The following is a 19898-nucleotide window of genomic DNA, read 5'->3' on the forward strand; positions in this document are numbered from 1 at the left end:
ATAGATTCAATATGAAATCCAAAGAGAATAAGAGAAAGCGAGCGAGAGAGATAGAGAGAGAGAAAGAGAGAGAAAGGGACACAGCTGAGGCATTATCGAGCGTAAAGTGCAAAGTTGAGGCCAGCCAGCAGCTGTCATCAGCGTAAAACTCATCAGCATCAATAATCAAATGGAATTTCAATCAAATACGTGACGCATTCTGCAACTGCAGCTGCAAAAAGTCAACATTCGAATTCACCTGGCTGGAAAATAAAACATATATACATATATATAAAACGGGAGAAAAGAAAAGAAATTGCATAAGGTGACGGCAGTTGGGCGCACGCTCAATGAGATGCAGCTACACGATACAGTTGATGAGCAGGTGTATGTGTATGTGTGCAGGTGTGTGTGTGTGTGTGTGAATTGCAGCGAGTGCAACACTTAAAAGTCTAGACTGAGTGGCTGTGGCAGCGTTCTTTTATGCGATATGATATATAAATATGATATGCATAAAAGGGCGCATAAGAATAAAGTTTTTATTGTCGCTAAAATATGGCAGCATAAATACCCTTGTCAAGGTAGAATAGCTACAGGTGATATACAAGTGAATAATTTTTTGTTTAATATCCTTCTCTTAGATAGAATTTAGTTAGATTAAAGACTGAAATTGCATAAAACAGTCAAAGTCAACTACGACCCACTCTGCGTATACTTAATGCGAGGTATATTGCCACAGCTATACATACATACATACATAATAATATACAATTATATATATAATTTGATATACATATAAACAGCCACTTCAGCTCCTTCCACTCCTTATCACATAATTAAAAAAGCATTCAAAATGGAGTAGGCAAAAAAAAAAAAAGAAGAAGGAAACTCAACAAGCAGCAACGACAGCATTTCCCACATTCAGCATACGCCCAGTTGGCGCTCATTGTTAGCCTGGTTTTTGTTTCTGTGGCCCTTTTGTGGTTGCTCTGCTAAACTCTTTCTAATGAACGTCTTTAAGTCATGCCATAACCAGATTGCAGCAAATGCAGCTCACGCAAAGCTTATTATGCCTTACTCTCCCTCTCTCTCTCTCTCTGCCTTACTCTCCTTCTCTCATCCTTTCTCTCCCTCTCTCTCACTCTCACACTGTAATCAGCATTTTGTTTGCTCCGTTGCAATTATACAGTTAAATTGGCATTGGGGCAGCGCAACTCATTTCGCTATGCGATAGCCGAAAAATTCAAAAGCGCCGGAAATGCTGTTGGCCGCCTTCTCGGAGTACACGCAAAAGGCAAGTGGCTGGCAGTTGGCAGTGGGCGGTTGGTTGTTGCAGCTGCCGCCATTTCCATGTTGCATGTTGCCACAGACCACAAAGAGACGAAAACAAGCCCATGGCGAATTGACTTGAAAGCAGCTGCTGCAGCCCCTCAAGGCATCGCGCTTGTTGCCTTTAACGTGTCACTTTAAAGACATCTAACTCTAAGCACACACACACACACACGCACACACAGATACACACCCAACTTGGCAGCTTCTTGCTGCAAAGTTGAAAAAACATTTGCTTTGGCATTAAAACAACAGCAAAAGCAAATGTGCAAATTAGTTGGAAGAGAAGCAACAGCAGAGAACAAAATAAAATAAACAGAGCATTTGCACCAAGCTCTTTAAAAGGACTTGCAACAACTTTTGTTGCTTTAACAGTCAAGCGGGCTATCAGGTTATTATACGCTACAGTCATTAAGGCAATTAATAAAATACTTTCATCGAACAGAATAAATATTTATATACAAATAAGTAAATAAATATTTTAGCAGAGAATGCTTGTCCAGGAAATACCTTGAATTTTATTTAATATGTATATATATATTTATATATACTTATATTTATGCATTTAAGTAAAACACTATACTATATAAATAAAACAAAAACTGAATAAATAAATAAAACAAGCAAAAGTATTCCAGCAGAGCGTGTTCGACTAGGCAATACCCTCAAACCGTACGTATGCCCACTACAATAATCTTGGACTAAACTCTACTTACTATCCGGTTCTAGTATTTATATACTGCCACGCCTACTTCTGTCCTTGTTCCATTGGATCAGGGTATTAAACAGTGTTTATTGATTATGTGTAGGACTTTGGCTGTCTATAAAAAATATAAGTAATAATATATATAACATGTTAAATAATATAGACAAAGCAATTCTAATCAGAGTCTATGACGTCTCAGAAGCTTCATACTTAAATCTCTATCGATCTACACTACAAATGGCTCTTATCACTTTCTGATACACCCCTTTGCGTGTCTAATGCAAATTGATTTCCATTGAAATTTGAATTTTAATTAATGCAATTTGCTTTGATGTTAGTTTGTGGAATTCACTTCAATATAAATATATATATATATATTTTTTACATAATATATTGCATAATATTCTAGTTTTCAAAACAAGATTACAATGTGTGCAATTCTATATATTTTACATTTGCACCCACTAATCGCAAATATTGTTATGTATAATGCTTACATCATTGCAATTTAGTATTCGATTAAAGTCCAAACACACTTTCACACATTATCTCTCTCTCAAAAAAAGCAAAGCTCACACACTTCATTCGCTAACTCGCATAGTATGTTTCAACCTCTTTTTCTTCTTACAGTTTGGCCCTGAAAGGAGCAACTAAATTAAATTGTGGCAACACACAATCTTTTTTCCTTTTTTGTTTTTCTCGCCACTTTGTCAGAGTTGTCAGCATGATTGAAGAAGAGCCTGTTAAGTGCGCTTGCTAATTAAATGGCAAGCATGCGAGCAGAGAGACAGACATGTGGCATGTGGCATGCGGCATGCGGCATGCGGCATGTTGCATGTGGCAAATGGGGCGTGTGTTGAGCACAAAGTTGGCATGTTAAGTCTTAACCCTCAATGTGCCTGATAAATGAAGGATTTTCGGCAACTCGGAAACTTTTTGCCAAAAGCCAGCGTGACAGTGCGAATATTAAGTGAATACGAATGCGAATGCGAAAGCGAAAAACTAACAAAAATTGTCAACTGTAAATGCTGTTGTTACTTTTGCTGTAACAATTGTTAGTCGTAGTTGTAGTCGTTGTAGTTTCAGTTGTTGTAGTTGTCGTTGTCGTTGTCGTTGTCGTTGTCGCTGTCGCTGTCGCTTGCGCATGATTTCCGTGCTTAAAATTTCCTGTTCGAAACTGACATAAAAGAAGGAAGTGCAAGCGACAGAGCACGCAGGCGGTCAGACTGATTGACAGACAGAGAAAGACAGACACAGAGACAGTGAGACAGTCAGACAGACGGATGTGTAATACAAATGCAGATGCACAGAAATGGAATGAATAGCTCTGTCAGCTGTGTGTGTGGGCGTCATTTTTCTTTCTGCTCTATAAATACATATACGTTTCTATATGTAGACTAGGGTGTGCCATCATAGGGGAAAGCCAATGGTAAAGGAAAACATGACGCAGCCACCTTATGCCAGAGGGTTACCAAGCAACCAACCAGCCAGTCGAGCATTTAATGACATTCTGCATTCACGTGCACTTTTTGCTTCTATTGCCGTCAGGTGGCTCTCAAAAATATGTACGTTGATATTTGTTTCGACTCGACTGCAGCAACAATAGAAATATTATTACAAGTCCATTTCACACACACACGCACATGAAATGGAGCGAATATATATGCATATATGCTACGCTACTCTACTATCTTTGTGCTTAACATATATACAGAGTATAGCTGAGCAACCAAATTTCAGAATTTAACTGCAGGTTACCTTGAATGTTAGATTTTTTCCTATACAAATTTATGATACGAGCTCAAAACTAATTAGGAGATACCAAAAGAAAATGCTAATGTCAACTAGACTAGAATATAGACTCAGAGATTGATTAAAAAAATAAGAATAATATTTTTATATTATTTTTCTTCAGATATCGCTATAAAAATATTTAAAGAACATATACATACATTATTATTATTATTTATTTATTATTATTTTTAATATAAAAAAAAATTATTCCTTATTTATATTATTATTTTTATTATTTTGTTATAATATGTATATATATTTATTATTTCGTTATAAAAATATTAAAAAAATATTTATATTGCTATTATTATATAGTTATTATTGTTTTTAATAATAAAAAATTAATCTTAATGACAAATATATTTTTTAAAATAAAGAATAAGTTCGAATAAAAAATATTTAGCAAATTAAAATATATTCATATAAAATAACTAATTTGATTTACATATTCTTTTCATATAACAAATTTTTATATGAATACAAATTCTATTATCTTGTTGTACTAAAAAAATTGCATTTTATAGATACATAGGTCTTTTTCACTATTATTTGCCAACTATGTAGTCTAACTATTTAGTATCAAAGTGCCAGTTCCATTTGCAACCATTTATCAATTTGGCAAAGTTTTGTGAAAACAGAAAATACAACAAAAAATGTGAATAAATCCAGTGGTAACAGTTCTCGTGATTTATTGCGCACCAAATTAATTGAGAATACTTGCAAAACAGGCAAAAAAATATATATACATATATATATACTTCGAAGAGATGCGATGCGATTACCAAAAGCAAAAAACCAAACAGCAAAAGGGAACGCTTAAAAGTGAGTACTACAGAAATTAATTGCACTTCTGAACTTTTGTTGCTGCCTTTTTATTATTTTTTGCTGTGCTTTGGGTATACCCTTTATAAAGCAAGAAAGTTCTGATAGCAAAAGTTATGGCAATTATTTATAGACTTCTGATAAGAAACTATGTATACAAAAATGCGTGTTTATTTGAATTTCATTTGCATTCCATATTGAAAGTATATAAAGAAAACATATATTTCGCATAATTATGTGGTTCATATATGAATAATATTTGCAACAACAAAACTTGCGTGAAATACAATATATAAAAATATATCAATTTTAATTTAAAGGAAAATAAATGAAAAAAAAAAAAAAATTATTATATAAATTATATTAAAATACAAAATTATATAATAAAATCTGTCTTGATATATGGCAAATAAAATTAATTTATATGGTATTTATATGTGCTTTAAATTATAATTAATAAATAATTGTTCAGTATATCTTCAAGAGCGCTTCATAAGAATTTATAATATATATAATTAAGCGTATCTGACAGTCTATTACTCATCTCGTAAATGCATATTATATATACAGATTTTTGTATATATTTTTTATTTATTGCTCTCACATACAATTGAAACATTTATATCCGGTACTCTTTTTCATGTTTTATTTCATTTGTTTATTTGGCATTTGTTACAGTACAGCAAATTCAATTAAACAATGCAATCGCATAAACAAATCTACAGCAAATACACATACTCACACGCACACAAACATATACAGCGCGCGCGCGTTATATTCCATGTGGACCTCCCACAAATAGCGGAGCATTTGTGTGCAAGAGTTTTTTGCCTTTTTCTGTTTTTATTCTTTTTGCCTTTTTGTTTTATAGTTTTTAATTGAAAAATATGCAATTAAAAGTCGAATGCATATGAAATGCATTGCAGTGCAACTGGGCGTATGCGCAATTAATAATCTACGTAAATGGCATGAAAAAAAGGAACAGGCACAGTAAATATTAAGAGTCGACGACAAATTAATTTAAGCACTTAATTATGCCATAGATTCAATTAAATTACATGTCATTTAATTAAGCGCATGAAATGCCCAGCGCTTAATCATATACAGAGAGAGATGAGAGAGAGAGAGAGAGATGAGATGAAGGTATCGAAAGGAACAATTGATGCAAATGAGAAATAAATGGAATGGATGTCTCTTCAAGATCTTCGCTTAAAGTCATTGCTAATATAGTAGCAGAGCAAAGGTAAATCTACCTCCTACTCAAATCAGCCCTCCCATATATGTCCTATATAAACATACTTCCATCAGCTCCAGCAACTCATTAGCTAACCTTTATAAACAGACTTCAATCAGTCAGTTAATCCAACTGCTCTATTCCCGCAACTTATTAGCAATCCCTCGCATACACTATATATATAGAGACTAGCCAACTCCCACACATAATTCACATTTGTATAACCCTCGCAAATAAACAAGAACCCTGCAGTTGGCCAAGACAAGTGATAAGCAAACAAAGGCGAACAGGATAATACCGCTATTGCCCGCATGCCAGTCACAAACTGTTGCACACACACACACCCACAGACATGACTCTATATGTATGTTGTACATACATGTATGTACATGCACCATAATTTGGCACACGCCATTATAAAATATTGACAGCAGAGCAAACAAGTCATGGACAAGGGTCCAAGTTCGCAGCATGTTGAGCCAGGCACCAGGCACCAGGGACGAGGCACCACATGCCAAGAGTCACAGCTCTCAGCATGTGTGTGCGTGTGTGTGTGTGTGTGCATGTGTGTTTGGCATCTGCGCTTGTATTTGCTGCTGCGAGTTACTCATTCAATTAACAAATCCAATTTCTCTATTAAAAAACTTGATATACGCACAGAGCTGAACTTTTTGGCTGGTGAAAACTTTTTGGGGGAAAACTGATATTCAGGAGTTGCATTAAGAACTTTAACCGTTGCTGGGCAGCATTTATAGGGCTTAAAATTGCAGGGCAGTCGAATTGGATGTGGCATCCAAAACAGTTGGCAGCTGTGGAAAATTCATTAACCAAAAATCAAGTAGAAAATGCAGAAAATATTCCAAAATGGAAAATGTATTGAGTACCAAAAATGCATTAAATGAAATTTAAACATTTTTACACAATTTTCAGCTAAATGTAGATTTAAGAGCAAGAAAGATATATAGATATAATATATTTAAGTAAATACCCTGTAAAATCGTAAGATTTAACTAATAGCCATAGGACTTTGGATTTGCAGCTTTTGACTTAAATTACATTTGAAAGAGTTTAACCAAAATACATACTCTACAGCACCTCAATGCTCCACACACAAGGTGTGGTTCAAGGCTGACCACACTCACACACATTTATTATATAGAAAAACCCGCACACACACACACACCCACACACACTCGCCTCTTCTAGTTTTTCATTCATGTTTACTTGACAAACATATTTTAGACAAATTGTTACATTTTTCTCTCAAAGTTTAGCTTGAGCTGGCACAACTAACAAAATGTTTGCTTATCTTGAAACTAAATTTAACGAAAATTTGCAGCAAAATTGATTTGAAATGGGATTTGATATTTAATGTAATCTGAATGCAGTTGGATTTTAGTTTCAAACTCTCATATTGAAAGAGCATTTATTATAATTAATACTGTCAGCAATATGATAAAATATCAATTGAAGTACCCGGCTCTATTGTTATGCGAATGAGCTAAACAATGGAGGCATTGTCTAGACGGATTACTGAAAATGTATCGTTAAAACGCAGACATGCAATGCCTCTGCCTATCACACACAATGCCATTCAGTTTGTGCAGATAATTACACACAAGTTGAGCATGTATATAGTATGAATATATATATAGTTAATATATACAAGTTTACATTTACTTGCCAAGTTGCATAGGGATTTGGACTTGACTTACCTGCAAAGAGAAAGAGCAAAGGAAAATTCATTAGTTTTAGGTTCATTGTTAAAGTTCGTAATAGAAAGTTAAATATTTGTTATAAACAGTGAAATGAATGTGTGAATAAACTATGTGAATACTCATAATTGGGGTATTTACGTATATTTGGCCTTTGTTAGAGCGGAATGTTGCTCTATAATTGGTAAGCTAACATTGAAAATTATTGCATTGATTTTTAATAATATGAAATATGAAGGATATGTTTCTGAATGAAGTCTTTGTTTTTATATAAATTTCTAAACTATTATAAGCATAATTTTACAACTTTGCAAGAAAAATTTTGTTGTAATTTATATAATGCTGTTTAATTTACTTTCAAAAATATAAAAATTAAAAAAAAAAAAAAGAAAAAAAAATAAGCTTAGCTTCCTTCACAATATTCCGTTCTAAAGTTTAAAGTCAGCTTCACAACAAACAAACTAGCTACGAGAGCTCGAGGCGAATAAATTTGCATTAACCTAGTAATAACTGGCATAGTATATATGTATATGTATAGGGATATATAGCCTATATAACTGCCGCTATTTATGTAACAGAAGATCGTAACCTCTGGCTAGTTGAGAACGTGTAATAACACAATGATTTATCATCCCATGCACGTCGCATTTAATTGAATTACGACTACGCAAGGAAGTCGTTTGAACAATTTGCAATTTGTTGCCTCAACTGCCACCGAGTGGGTGTGGATCAACAGCAAGCAAGGTGTCAAGTCTCTTATCAGCTCATGTGTATGAAGTGACAGCAACTGGAACAATCTTGATTGATGCTGTTGTAATTCGGTGACAGCGACAGCAACAACAACAACAGCAACAGTCAAGACAAGTAAAAGCCACTTGATAGTCATGTCAAGTCCTGCAACTGATTGCAACTGAAATTGATTAAGAACATGTATATAATATAAGGTTATATATATAGATATAACAACAGAACAGACAAATGAAAGTTAATTAAAATATTAAAAAGAAATGTTTATATATATTTAATTAAAAGATACACATCATGTCAGATTAAGATATAATCTGCCGTCAAAGCTGCTTTTAAAAATAAATATTTTTGCTTTGTCACCTTTTTGAAAGCTTTCGAATATGTCTAAAAAAAAGTTTTTAGCAGGCTTATAAACAATTAACAAATCACTTCAAAGCACTTCAAGTCAATAAATTAATATAAATAATTATTGTGGCTTTTAGCCAAAGCGGATATCACATGTCAGTGAGTTATGTCAACTCGACTCTTTATTCAGGCTAAAAATAAAAACAATTAGCAAAAAAAAAGTGCAATCAATAAAAATATGTCGAGTTGTTGTTTAGTGTTAATGAAATTGATGACCAAACATGGATTGCATAAAAAAGACAAAAGAAATTATAAATAATTGGCTTAAAAATAATTTTTAAATCAGTTGAAACTAAATTTATATAAATATTTCAAATTATTAAATCAAAGATGTCACTCTCTAAATTTATATAAAATATCCATTTAAGACTTGGAAGTTTTGTATATAAAATGTATATTAATAATAAATATAATAATAATTACATGTTTAATTAAATTAAGCATTAATATATATTTATAAAATAAAATATGTTTTACTCAAATAAACATTCTCACCACATTTTGATTAAAATATGAATAAATATATTTCACTTTTGCTGTCTCAAACTTAATCAAAATTCCAGTCCAGCTTAAGGCCTTTACCTTAAACAAGCTGCATTAAAATACATATATAGGTGTTTCAAACAAACAAAACAAAAAATTAATAATAATAATAATAATATTTATAATTGTCTGAGCCCATTTTCAACATTATTATTCATTAATGCAATTGCATTTAGTCAGCAATTTTCTTAAGTGCTTTGCAAGTGCAGGCACGCAAAATACTGCACTTGAAGCATATCTATATAGAGATGTATATATACATATACATATATACAATTTTATATACCTGTAATTGTCGCTAAAGGCAGCATAAAAGTCATTCCAAATTGAGTGCATAAAATATATACAGCAAACAAAAAAATATTCAAGTTGCGTCATTGACGCCTCAATAGGCATTCGATAGGCATTTTCATTGCAATTTGAATAAATATTTGTTCGTTTTTTTTTTTTAATTGAGATTTTTTTTTTTTTTTTTATAGTTGCGGATTTGCCATTAAATTTATGATGATTGCATAGTGGCCGTAATTGTTGCATTGTATATGTTTCATCTCGGGCTGCACCATTATTTCCACGCGTCTCGATCAACATTTTTTTTTTTTCTTAAATAATTACAGTTAATGCTTAATCGAGTATGCATATCGATCAATTATTGGAAAAATATTATGACTAGCCTATAATTTCTATCACATATGTAGCTATTTTCTAGTATTAAATGTGATAGCTTTTATTAAAAAGCAAACAACAAAATTACACATTTAGATTTTGTATTTGTTGGATTTGCGTGTATCTGATATATATATTTAAATAATTACAATTTCCTTTATTTTTGGAGGAATAGTAAATTGTATGCTAGAAGTTATGGATGATATATCTATAAGTCATTAAGAATTTTATTTCCTTTTGGTTTTGTGCAATTTATAGATATTAAAATTTGAAAAAAAAAACCCTTTTTTATTTATTTAGTTACTTTTCTTTTTAGAACATCTTTTGAAATTTTAGTTTTCTTATATATATCTATAGCCTTATAAACGCAATCGCTTCATAGTTATTTATTTCCTATATACAGCAACACATTTTAATACATTCCTTGTTTTCCCGACATTGATTTATTTTTCAATTTAGAAATTTAACACTAAATTTCTACATCTACATTTATATTTTTGAATTAGTTCCTAATTGGTTTATCTTTATTTATTTTGTGGATTACGTTTTAAGCACGAACCTAAATTATATCAAATTATTTGGCAAATAAACTACGTGCTGAGAGGCAAGCGCGAACAAAATTATATATAATATAAATATATGTGAAAATATATATATAAATGTTGTTTTTTTTTATAAAAAAAACTGAGTCACGTTTGAAACAAATCTAAACCATTATATTGCTGCGCTTTACTTTGTTCAGAATTGAATGTGTAGTTTAGATAACGCTGAGTTGGCAAATATAATACTAATAAGAAGAGCATCTGTGAAGCAGAAAAAAAAAACAAAAACCTAAAATCATGCTGTCATCTCCAGATGTCTAGACAGCCACAGTCTGCTCTGAATGTTGGCCAGACGGGGCGCTTATGCAATGCTGTTGCAACCTTCGGCATTAGCATTCGAAACGCTTGGCTGCCCCCTAGGTTTGTGGGGCATAAATTTCGATTTAGATGCCCGCGAAAAGATGCCCACAATAACAGCGAAAAACAATGCCCCAACATTGTAAAATGGCACACTAAAATGAACAAAATACAAGTTCAGTGTCAGGGGCTCGGGCAATAAACATCATAATGATTCCATTCTCCCTCCATTCAGCCAGCGAACAACAAGCGACTTCAATTCACTTGGGCGCCAATGTTAAAAATGTTTAGAATGTGGGGTTCTCTGGCGGAGCATTAGATGCGCCTCAATAAGAGTTACGCTTAATAGCTAAAGTAAATGTGAGTATATATTCATATATTCATATAAGCTTGTGCTTCACTTAGAGCTGAGCTGAATACCAAAAGCAAATGTGAGCATATCTATAAACTGTTATATAGAAATTTATGTTACGAAAAACTTGGCTGAACTTTTTAGCCCCTTGTGCAGAGGGATTTTTTTGCAGTTCGGAAAGCGCATATGTATATCAAAATTGAGGTCTCTCATTTCTTCTATTTAAATATTTCTTTCTTTTACATTTATACACGAAGATAAAAAGAGCATGTTGGTTTTATGTAATACTTATCTACTCTTTGGAGCTGTCTTAAAAGCATATCTCAAACCACCAATACAAGCTCAGTCTCGTTTTAATTAAAACTCTCTGCGCACATGCATTCGTATTTAATTTCTCTTTAATTGGGTTTAACCACAGTGCAACATCTGTTCCCCTGCTGCTCTCTGTAAACCAAGCCATGTGCCCTTTTTCCTTCATTCAAAAAAATAAAACCCAAAAACACAAACAAAATTTAAACATAAATAAAGAGCGAACAAATTAAGCACAGTAAATGTTTTTACAAGCACCAATGGCAACACCAACAACAACAAAAACAAACATCAAAAGTGAAACAGGAAGCTGCAAAGTAATAATAAAAAATAAAAATAAACTCTGATTTAATGTAAGCACAGCATAAAATTGGCAATTTAATTGGGTTAATTGCATTGACGATAGCAGCGGGAAAAATTAAATTTAATTTATTTCCCAATTGTATACTGGGCTTAATTTCTTTTTATAATAAATCTGCCTCATTAACTTTTCACATGAATTTCGGTTTCAATAAATGGCATTTTTTTGTTTCAAAGATTTTCGCATGCTATGAAAATCGCGGCAAGAGAAAATGCGCGATGGTATTTCAGGTATATAAGAAAGGAAAGTTACATTATACTTTTAACTATTCATGAATAATTAAAAATAATACATAAATATTAAACAAGTAAGGGCGTTGCGGTAAGGTATTACCGACTGCACTATGCTCATTCACAGTCCAAATGCCGCTTGATAAAATTCCCCAAATGCAAAATTTGTGATTTCTATCTCCGAATGGTTCGGGAAAGTCTTGACACTTTATATACATGAGTATATGCGTATGTAATATAATAATAATATAATTTCTAGGCTCTAAGGCGGACTAGTGATGGATGTACAGCCAGACGGATATTGCACAAAACCAATATACCCCTTTCACTTTCCATGATTGCGTATAAAAATGTCAAGTTGGTCGCACAGCGCTTCACATCGATAGCTCAATCGAATAAGGAACAATTTTCGGAGTAAATATTTAAGAGAAAATATCAACAAATGTGTGAGCAAATAAACATTAAGCCATGTCGCGCCAAGCATTGCGGATTCTTTTTTTTTTTATATATATTTATTATTTTATATGTCTGCATGATTTATTTTTATTTTTAATTTTCAATACGTTTGTATTCGCTTTTGGCGTTTGCGCATCGTCATGTGCGCAACAAAGGAAAATTGTTCGATTGTTCGGACAACGAGGCGTATGCGTGTTATTGCGGGTAATTAGACATTCACGGCACGCGTATACGCCATTGTTTTTTTTTCTGCTGCTTATTCATATTGTAATTCAGGCAATTCACATTTTTACATTTTGTATGCAAATTTAGCTCACGACAATTTCAATTTCAACTTTTTGTTTTTTACTTTTAGCTATTTTTATTGCCCCCCACTCACACACACACACAGAGGGCTTGACTGCTGAAAAATGCCAAGTACCAAGTTTTTGCGCAGCACCTCAAAAGTGTCAACAGATTTGTAAAGGCGCTGGAACTGTAGAGCTGACTGCCTGACTGCGAACGGATTGCGACGCTTGCATTGGGGTCAGCACCCACTCAAACGGGCAGGCAATAACTGTCTCGCAGCGTGTGTGAAACACCCATATGTGTGTCTGCATACCCTGCATACTTGCCACGGAATACGCTCGATTGGAGAGCATGATAATTATACGTAAAGATAAGCTACATGCATAGCTTTTATAAAATTAGGGGTATGCCCCTAAATATACTTTTAATTAAATTTGAATTTAAATAATACTAAATAATTAAAGTACAGTAACAACTATGAGGTAAAACCTTCTAGTAAATGAAAAAATTAAAAACAAATTGAGTAACTTGAAATGAATATATTTCATATTAATATATATTAATATTTAACTGCCGATAATAATCGAGAAAATTACAGCAGTAAGTACATAATTGCTTCATCTAATGACTTTAATGACTAAATCGACTCAGCTCGACAACCTGGATCAGACTTTATATACCTTATGAGGTCGGCCACGCCTTCTGCAGCCTTTGATTTTTCATTTTCCATGGGATTCAGAGCCTAATCTGCTAAATATATATTTAGCTAGTATATTGACTGTCGACTACTATATGTATATGATGTGATTAATAGGAGAGTATAGTAGTTTTCTATTTATAGAGTATTTTGCGGTCAATCACTCTCACTTGGAACATTTCTATTTTATGGTATTACTTTTGCGAATGGAAGGCAATAAAATATATTTATGGCATTTTGTTGTTGTTGTTCTCGTGCTGTTGTTGTTGTTGTTGTTGCTATTGTTGTGCCTCGTCATGTAATTATGCCAGAAAAAGTTACAGTTCCGCTTGATTGAGACGCAATTCGCCAGTTTTGTGAAATTTGCGCAAATTCAGAAAAGCGTTAAACGTTTGCATTTTAGAGCGAACAAAGCGCAAACAAAACCAGGAAGGTCAGACATGAACGAGCCCTCCTCCTTCATCTTCTGCTGTAAACTTGTCCCCACCCCCCACCACACATCCCCTTCCGTTTAGCCAACGGGTTATTAAGTTTATGCATTTTTATGAGCACGCCAGTTGGGCTTGGTTGGGGTTGCTGTTGGAGGGGGGGGCGGGGTGGTTTTTTTTCGCCATGGCAGGGTCTGCTCAATCGTAAGTCAAAGGCTGAGGTTGGGTGGCTTTGTCGTCAGGCAGGTTGTGCTTGGTCTGCGGTCCTTTACATTGAAGCCGCAGCGCACAAAGTGCATTCACCCAAATCTCCAATATATAAGACGCCCAGACTGGGCAGAGAGTGTAGCGTGGGGGGTGAAGGGCGGAGCGTGGTGGGCGAGCAAGTTGTAACGGGGTTTGAGCAGTTGAGGTAGCAGTCACTCACGTGCAGCCAGACAAACAAAAGCGTGGAATACAAAAACGCTTTTGTTTGCTGCACTTCATTGCATTCACTCAAGAGCAAGAGAATGCGGCGAGCGAGAGAGAGACAAAGGCAGCGAATGTGAGTGGGAGTGAGGCAGCAAAAGAAAATTGCTCGCGGCGAATGAAGCAATAACAAATGGAGCAAAGACAAAGCAACGACTTGAGAATACCCAGCAGCTAAAAAGGAACGTGTCGGCCCAATTGTTGTATAAATATAATATAATAATAATAATAATCAATTGAGAGACACCGAAACTTTTTGAGGAAAAATATCAAATATATTTTCAGTAAATAATTTTATGAAAATTTACTAACAATTTTAGTTAGCTCATTAATGATAATCGTACATTATATTTGCTTATATAATTATTAGTCATGGGGAACAGTAGTTTTTTTTTTTAATGATAATGTTCTTTTCACTTATGTTTAGTTATTGTGGGCGTAGCTCATTTTGAATGAAAACATCGATTAAGGCTGTTAACAAATGAATTTTATATTACAAATTATATTTCATCACTGGCACTATTAAATGCAACAAAAATGTTTTAATAAATGAAAAATAATAATAATATTTAAATATTAAAAAAAAAAAAAACATATATAAAATAATTCGAAATACAAATGAAAATATTATATATTAATATTTATTTAATTTTATTTCATTGTGTATATTATTAAATTCAATTTTTAAACATAGTGAAAATAAATAAAAATAAAATAACAAAATAAAATTAAAAAAAAAAAAAAAACAAGAAAATTGCAATTCTAATAAACATTACACAACAGTTTTCTAATATGATAAGTGCAATGTTTTTATCATGTTGTTATTGGAGACCTTATTTAAGGCGTTGACATTATTTGTATTGTCTACGTTCTCAGTTCTTTTGTTTTGCTTGTAAACATTGTCTGTGCATTTGTATATCTAGAGCAAACAAATTCGAATTCACATTTCATTAATGCAAGTCAGATATGCAAAGAAAACTAAAAGACCTTAAATATATACATATATATATTAAATAATATAAATTTTATGAATATAAAATTTAATCTACCTTGTGAGCTTTCAGATAATTCAATTCTTCTGGAAAATTCATTTGAGTTGACTTATGTCAGTTATAGTCAGCTATAGTTGGCATGCCACCTCAATGGTTGAACTCTTAGCGAAATTGAAGGCCAGCCAAAAATCAAGACTTGGTCTTAATTCAGCGAGTGCGCCATGTAGCAGTTGCGAAAACTTTATGGGCAAACTTGTTAAGCAAACAGAGCAACACTTAAATGCAGCCCAGGATGGCAGAGCTTTTGTGGATGCAACTGCTGCTGCAGCAGCAGCAGAAGCAGAAGCAGCAGCCGGGGTTCGAGATAAGCGCGTTAAAAGTTGGGCTGCTCGACGGAAGCGTAACTAGAGACAGGCACAGCGGGAGAGCAAAAATAAAAAAAAGATAGAAAGAAAGAGAAAGAATGAGAGAGAGAGGGTGGGCTGTTGAAGTCAGAGTGCGAAAGAGATAGCTGTATATTTGGGCTAGCTTTAAGTGTGGGTGGCCCGCAGTTTAATTAGCTACACTCCACGATAGTGAGTGTGTGCGTGGGTGGGTGTGGATGGTTATATACATGTGCGTGTGTGTGTGTAGGTGTGTGTTATCGGCTACGTTATAAACTTGACGCTGCCTTGCACTTTATGGCGTGCACCATTAAATATTTAAAGAGCTTTGTGTAACAAGATTTGCTTATGCCTTCAACTCAGCACCCCCCTCCTACAGCCCTCCCACCGACCAGCCGCTCGCGGCGGCTGTCAAGCACAATGTTGTTCGGCTTGAGCACATAATTGCATATTTATAAGTGCAGTCGACGCCGCGACAGCAAATTAAGCGGCAACAGTGAGCTTCTCACTCCATCTCTTCAGCTCCATATACACACACACACATACATACTATACAGTCTATGTATGTGTGTACATACACCATCTGTGTTAACTTGACTCGCTTTGTGCTCGGCAATTAATGATGCATTTTTGTTGCAAAACTTTGAGCTGCAATTGAATAAACGTTGAGTGGCGCCTGAGACAGAGACAGAGACAGAGTGACAGAGTGGAGCCCACAGGAGCGAAGATTTTGGCATTCAGTTTTGTGCGCCACAACTTGGAAATTGATTTAAGGGCTCTCATGTCAAGTTCGGCAAGAACTCTTGTTCGGAATCGAACCTTTGTCATGGTCACGCAGGCTGCCACAATGGCAGAGCGAGAGAGAGCGAGCAAGAGGGAGAGTAAGCGCAGGAGAATGTGAGAGAGAGGCAATGCAAAGTTGGCTGCTAATGAATAGCTTAGTCTTTAGTCCAACCATAAACCTTATATGCCATAACATGATTGAATTTATATCAGTAGAGTCTGTTTCTATAAATTAGTTGCTCGAATTGCATTTAATTATTTTATTCTTGCAAAGCCAAGACAGAGATTTCGTATAAACTGCAAATGGTATATATATATATATAGTCGTACATATATTATTCTGTATTCATATATATATATTTATATATTTTTTATTAATTTGAATGTTTATATAATATAGAATTAATTATATAACATTATTATATTAAAAAAATAAAATAAAAAATAAATAAAATAAAAAAAAATAAATAAAATAAATTACCTATAGACAAACAAATTAATATTCTATATTTGCAAACCGTTTAAATGAAATGTAAGCTGAAACAAATCTGTATGTACGACTTTAGTGCTAGACAATTACACAATTAAAAAAAAAAATAAATAAATAAAATAAAATAAAAAATTTAAAAAAAGTACTACATTTTTATGACAATTTATTTGCGTATTCCATTTTCCCTACCCTGACTTTGACCTAAAAAAATAATCTACACAAAAATCAGAACAGAAATAATATAATAATAAAACTTGCCGAGCTCTATATAGATTAAACAAAAAAAAAAAGAAAAAAAGCAATCAGAACACTGTAGTCAAGAATTACCGACTGCAGAATACCCTTTCATGACTACTCTATTCATTGCCACATTTACCACGATGGTATAAATCGTTGCACGAAACCAATATACTCATTTCAATTTCCTAAATGAGCATCAAACAAGCACACCCCGTACAGATTAAGGCAACAAAATAGCAACTGTAAACTCTTCCTCTTCACTCAAACAACTGGTATTCCGTTTAGTTTATGGCTAAACAACTTTCTGGCTATTAGACTTCATTTTCGTTGCTGTTAATGTTTTTTGTCGCTTTTCACATTTAGCAGGCAATTAATTTTTAACATTTATAAATTGCGCTCATTAAAAGTTCTGATCAAATCATAGAACATTTTCTATTCTATTCATAATTTTGTTGATTTTGCTCTTGTTTTTCTTATTTTTTTTATTAATTTTAATATATTTTTTTGTTTTTGTTTTGTTTTTTTTTTTTTTATCAATAAACAGCTTTTGGGCTCTGGTTGCATGTTGCATATTAATTACGTGAAATTATTTTTGCTACAGCGCCAACGCCTGAATTGTGTTCTCTATTGCGCTATAATAAATGACTAGCCATTGCCACGCCCTCTCGCCCAAACGCCCTCCAAAAATCAACCGCACAAACTTGCAAAGTCCATAAACAAATGTTGATTTTGCAAAATTGCATTATTATGCAAGAGGGGGCAACGAACGGAGGGAGAGGGGGTAGGGCTATAATAAAATGCCAGCAATGCCATTAAATGGGCAAGCAACGCCCTTTTCCCTGGGCGTGGCACATGCAATTGAAAACGCACAGAAAATTAGTTTTTGCAAATATGACATTCGATGTTCGTGTAATGGAAATTTACACAGTTTTATTATAATACCTATTTGAGAGTTTCCATTTGTCGTTGTTGTTGCTGAATCATTGAAATTGAACACATTATTGCATAGCTGAAAATGTATATATGTATATGTATATATTTTATGAACGTAACGAAACTGATTTATTCACTTGGGTAAACAAATCATTTAACGATATTTTAAAATTTGTCACTCATTTGACACTTTGACATTTGAGCTGAGAAATTATCTATTTGATCTCACCTTTAAAGTGTACACCTCTAAATACTCTCCCCTTCCATATCTATTAATATATAACACATTTATTTTCATGTTCATACCCATTGACCCCAAGAATAAACAAAAAGATAATAAAAAATAAATATAAAGCAAATATGTATTTTTTATATTTTAATAATTATATATAATTCTAATTCTTTGCACATTTCAAAACTGTATGCAAAAGCAATAAAAATAATATTTATATAAATGTTTTTTTACAAAGTCTTAACAAATAGTGCAATTAAAAAATATTTAAATATGCAACAAATTTTAATTATACTATTTTAGTTTTAATTACAGAATTATTATAAATATATATTATATATACATAGAGCATTTAATATTCTTTCTTCTTGAAATATACATTTCACATTGTTATTTTTATTCTCTTGGGTTGGGCTTTTTAACGCCTGCTTAATGAGATTTTTGTGTAAATTCTGGTCACAGAATTAGTCATAAAACAATTTGCTGGCTCTGCAATTAAATTTTTGCAATTTCGCCTTGAATATATAAGACTTGTGGTACATATATATTTATACGTCTTATATATGTATAAATTTGCTGACAATAAAAAGTGCACAACTTTATCTCTTTTGATAAAAAAAAAAAAAAAAGAAAAAAGATTTGCACTCACTTGAACTTTTATAGCTACAATCAGTCAATGATTCAGTTATAAGACAAAAAGCCTTAGAATAGAATTGATTTCAAAATAAATGTATAGTATATTCACACATACACATATATACAGACAAATGTTTGCATTTATTGTTCAAAACTCTAATGTCCATAAATCTTATTAAATGTGAACATCTTATTTTGCATTTCCTGAAGTGTTCTTAAAATTTGACTTCGTTTTCTGGTTTATTCATCGTTTGTTTTGTACAGTGTACTTAAAGCAACAACTGTGCAAACAAGTTTCGAAAGAGTAATTTTTCCAGTTCTTAACGCAACATCAACAAACAACAACAAAACCAGTCTTCAGGATGGCCAAAACCAAATAACTAATGGGAACATTTGACTAGCAACAAAATTCAAGTGATCTGTAAATCTGAAAACGCCAATGTTAACAAATAAGACGACTTTATTTCCTTATACTATATGTTTTCTTTTTAAACAATAATAATAATGCATTATTGTTGATAAGAATTAATCTATTATAATCTCTTTATATGACTCTATTAAATGTCAAAATATATATTCGAGAGTATCTCTGGCACTTGGCCAGTGCATGTGCGATAAGCAACAAAATACTAAACAAAAATATAATATAAAAATAACGTAACTTTGTCTGAGACATCGGAGCCATAATGTGTTCACCATAAAGTCAGCTAGATAAACAAGATATGAACGCAAAAGTCGTTGTTGCTTAACGTTCTTAAATTGGCCAAGTTTCAGATATCGTATC

General features: G+C 33.0%; 1 protein-coding gene across 3 annotated transcripts in view; it reads right to left on the reverse strand.

Annotated features, from left to right (window-relative positions):
* The window catches only part of LOC108616248 (uncharacterized), a 91765-nt gene that overhangs the window by 36513 nt on the left and 35354 nt on the right, over positions 1–19898 (reverse strand). The window contains exon 1 of one of the 3 annotated variants that reach the window (XM_089470695.1): positions 2025–2129. The exons of the other annotated variants lie outside the window; for them this stretch is intronic. The gene's annotated coding sequence lies outside the window, so the exon portion shown is untranslated. Of the gene's footprint in view, positions 1–2024; positions 2130–19898 lie in introns of those variants that run through there. 3 annotated transcript variants of the gene reach the window in all.

Source organism: Drosophila arizonae, chromosome 5 (assembly GCF_054131065.1).
Source record: "Drosophila arizonae isolate 15081-1271.41 chromosome 5, UAZ_ARI_1.0, whole genome shotgun sequence".
Lineage (NCBI taxonomy): Eukaryota > Metazoa > Arthropoda > Insecta > Diptera > Drosophilidae > Drosophila > Drosophila arizonae.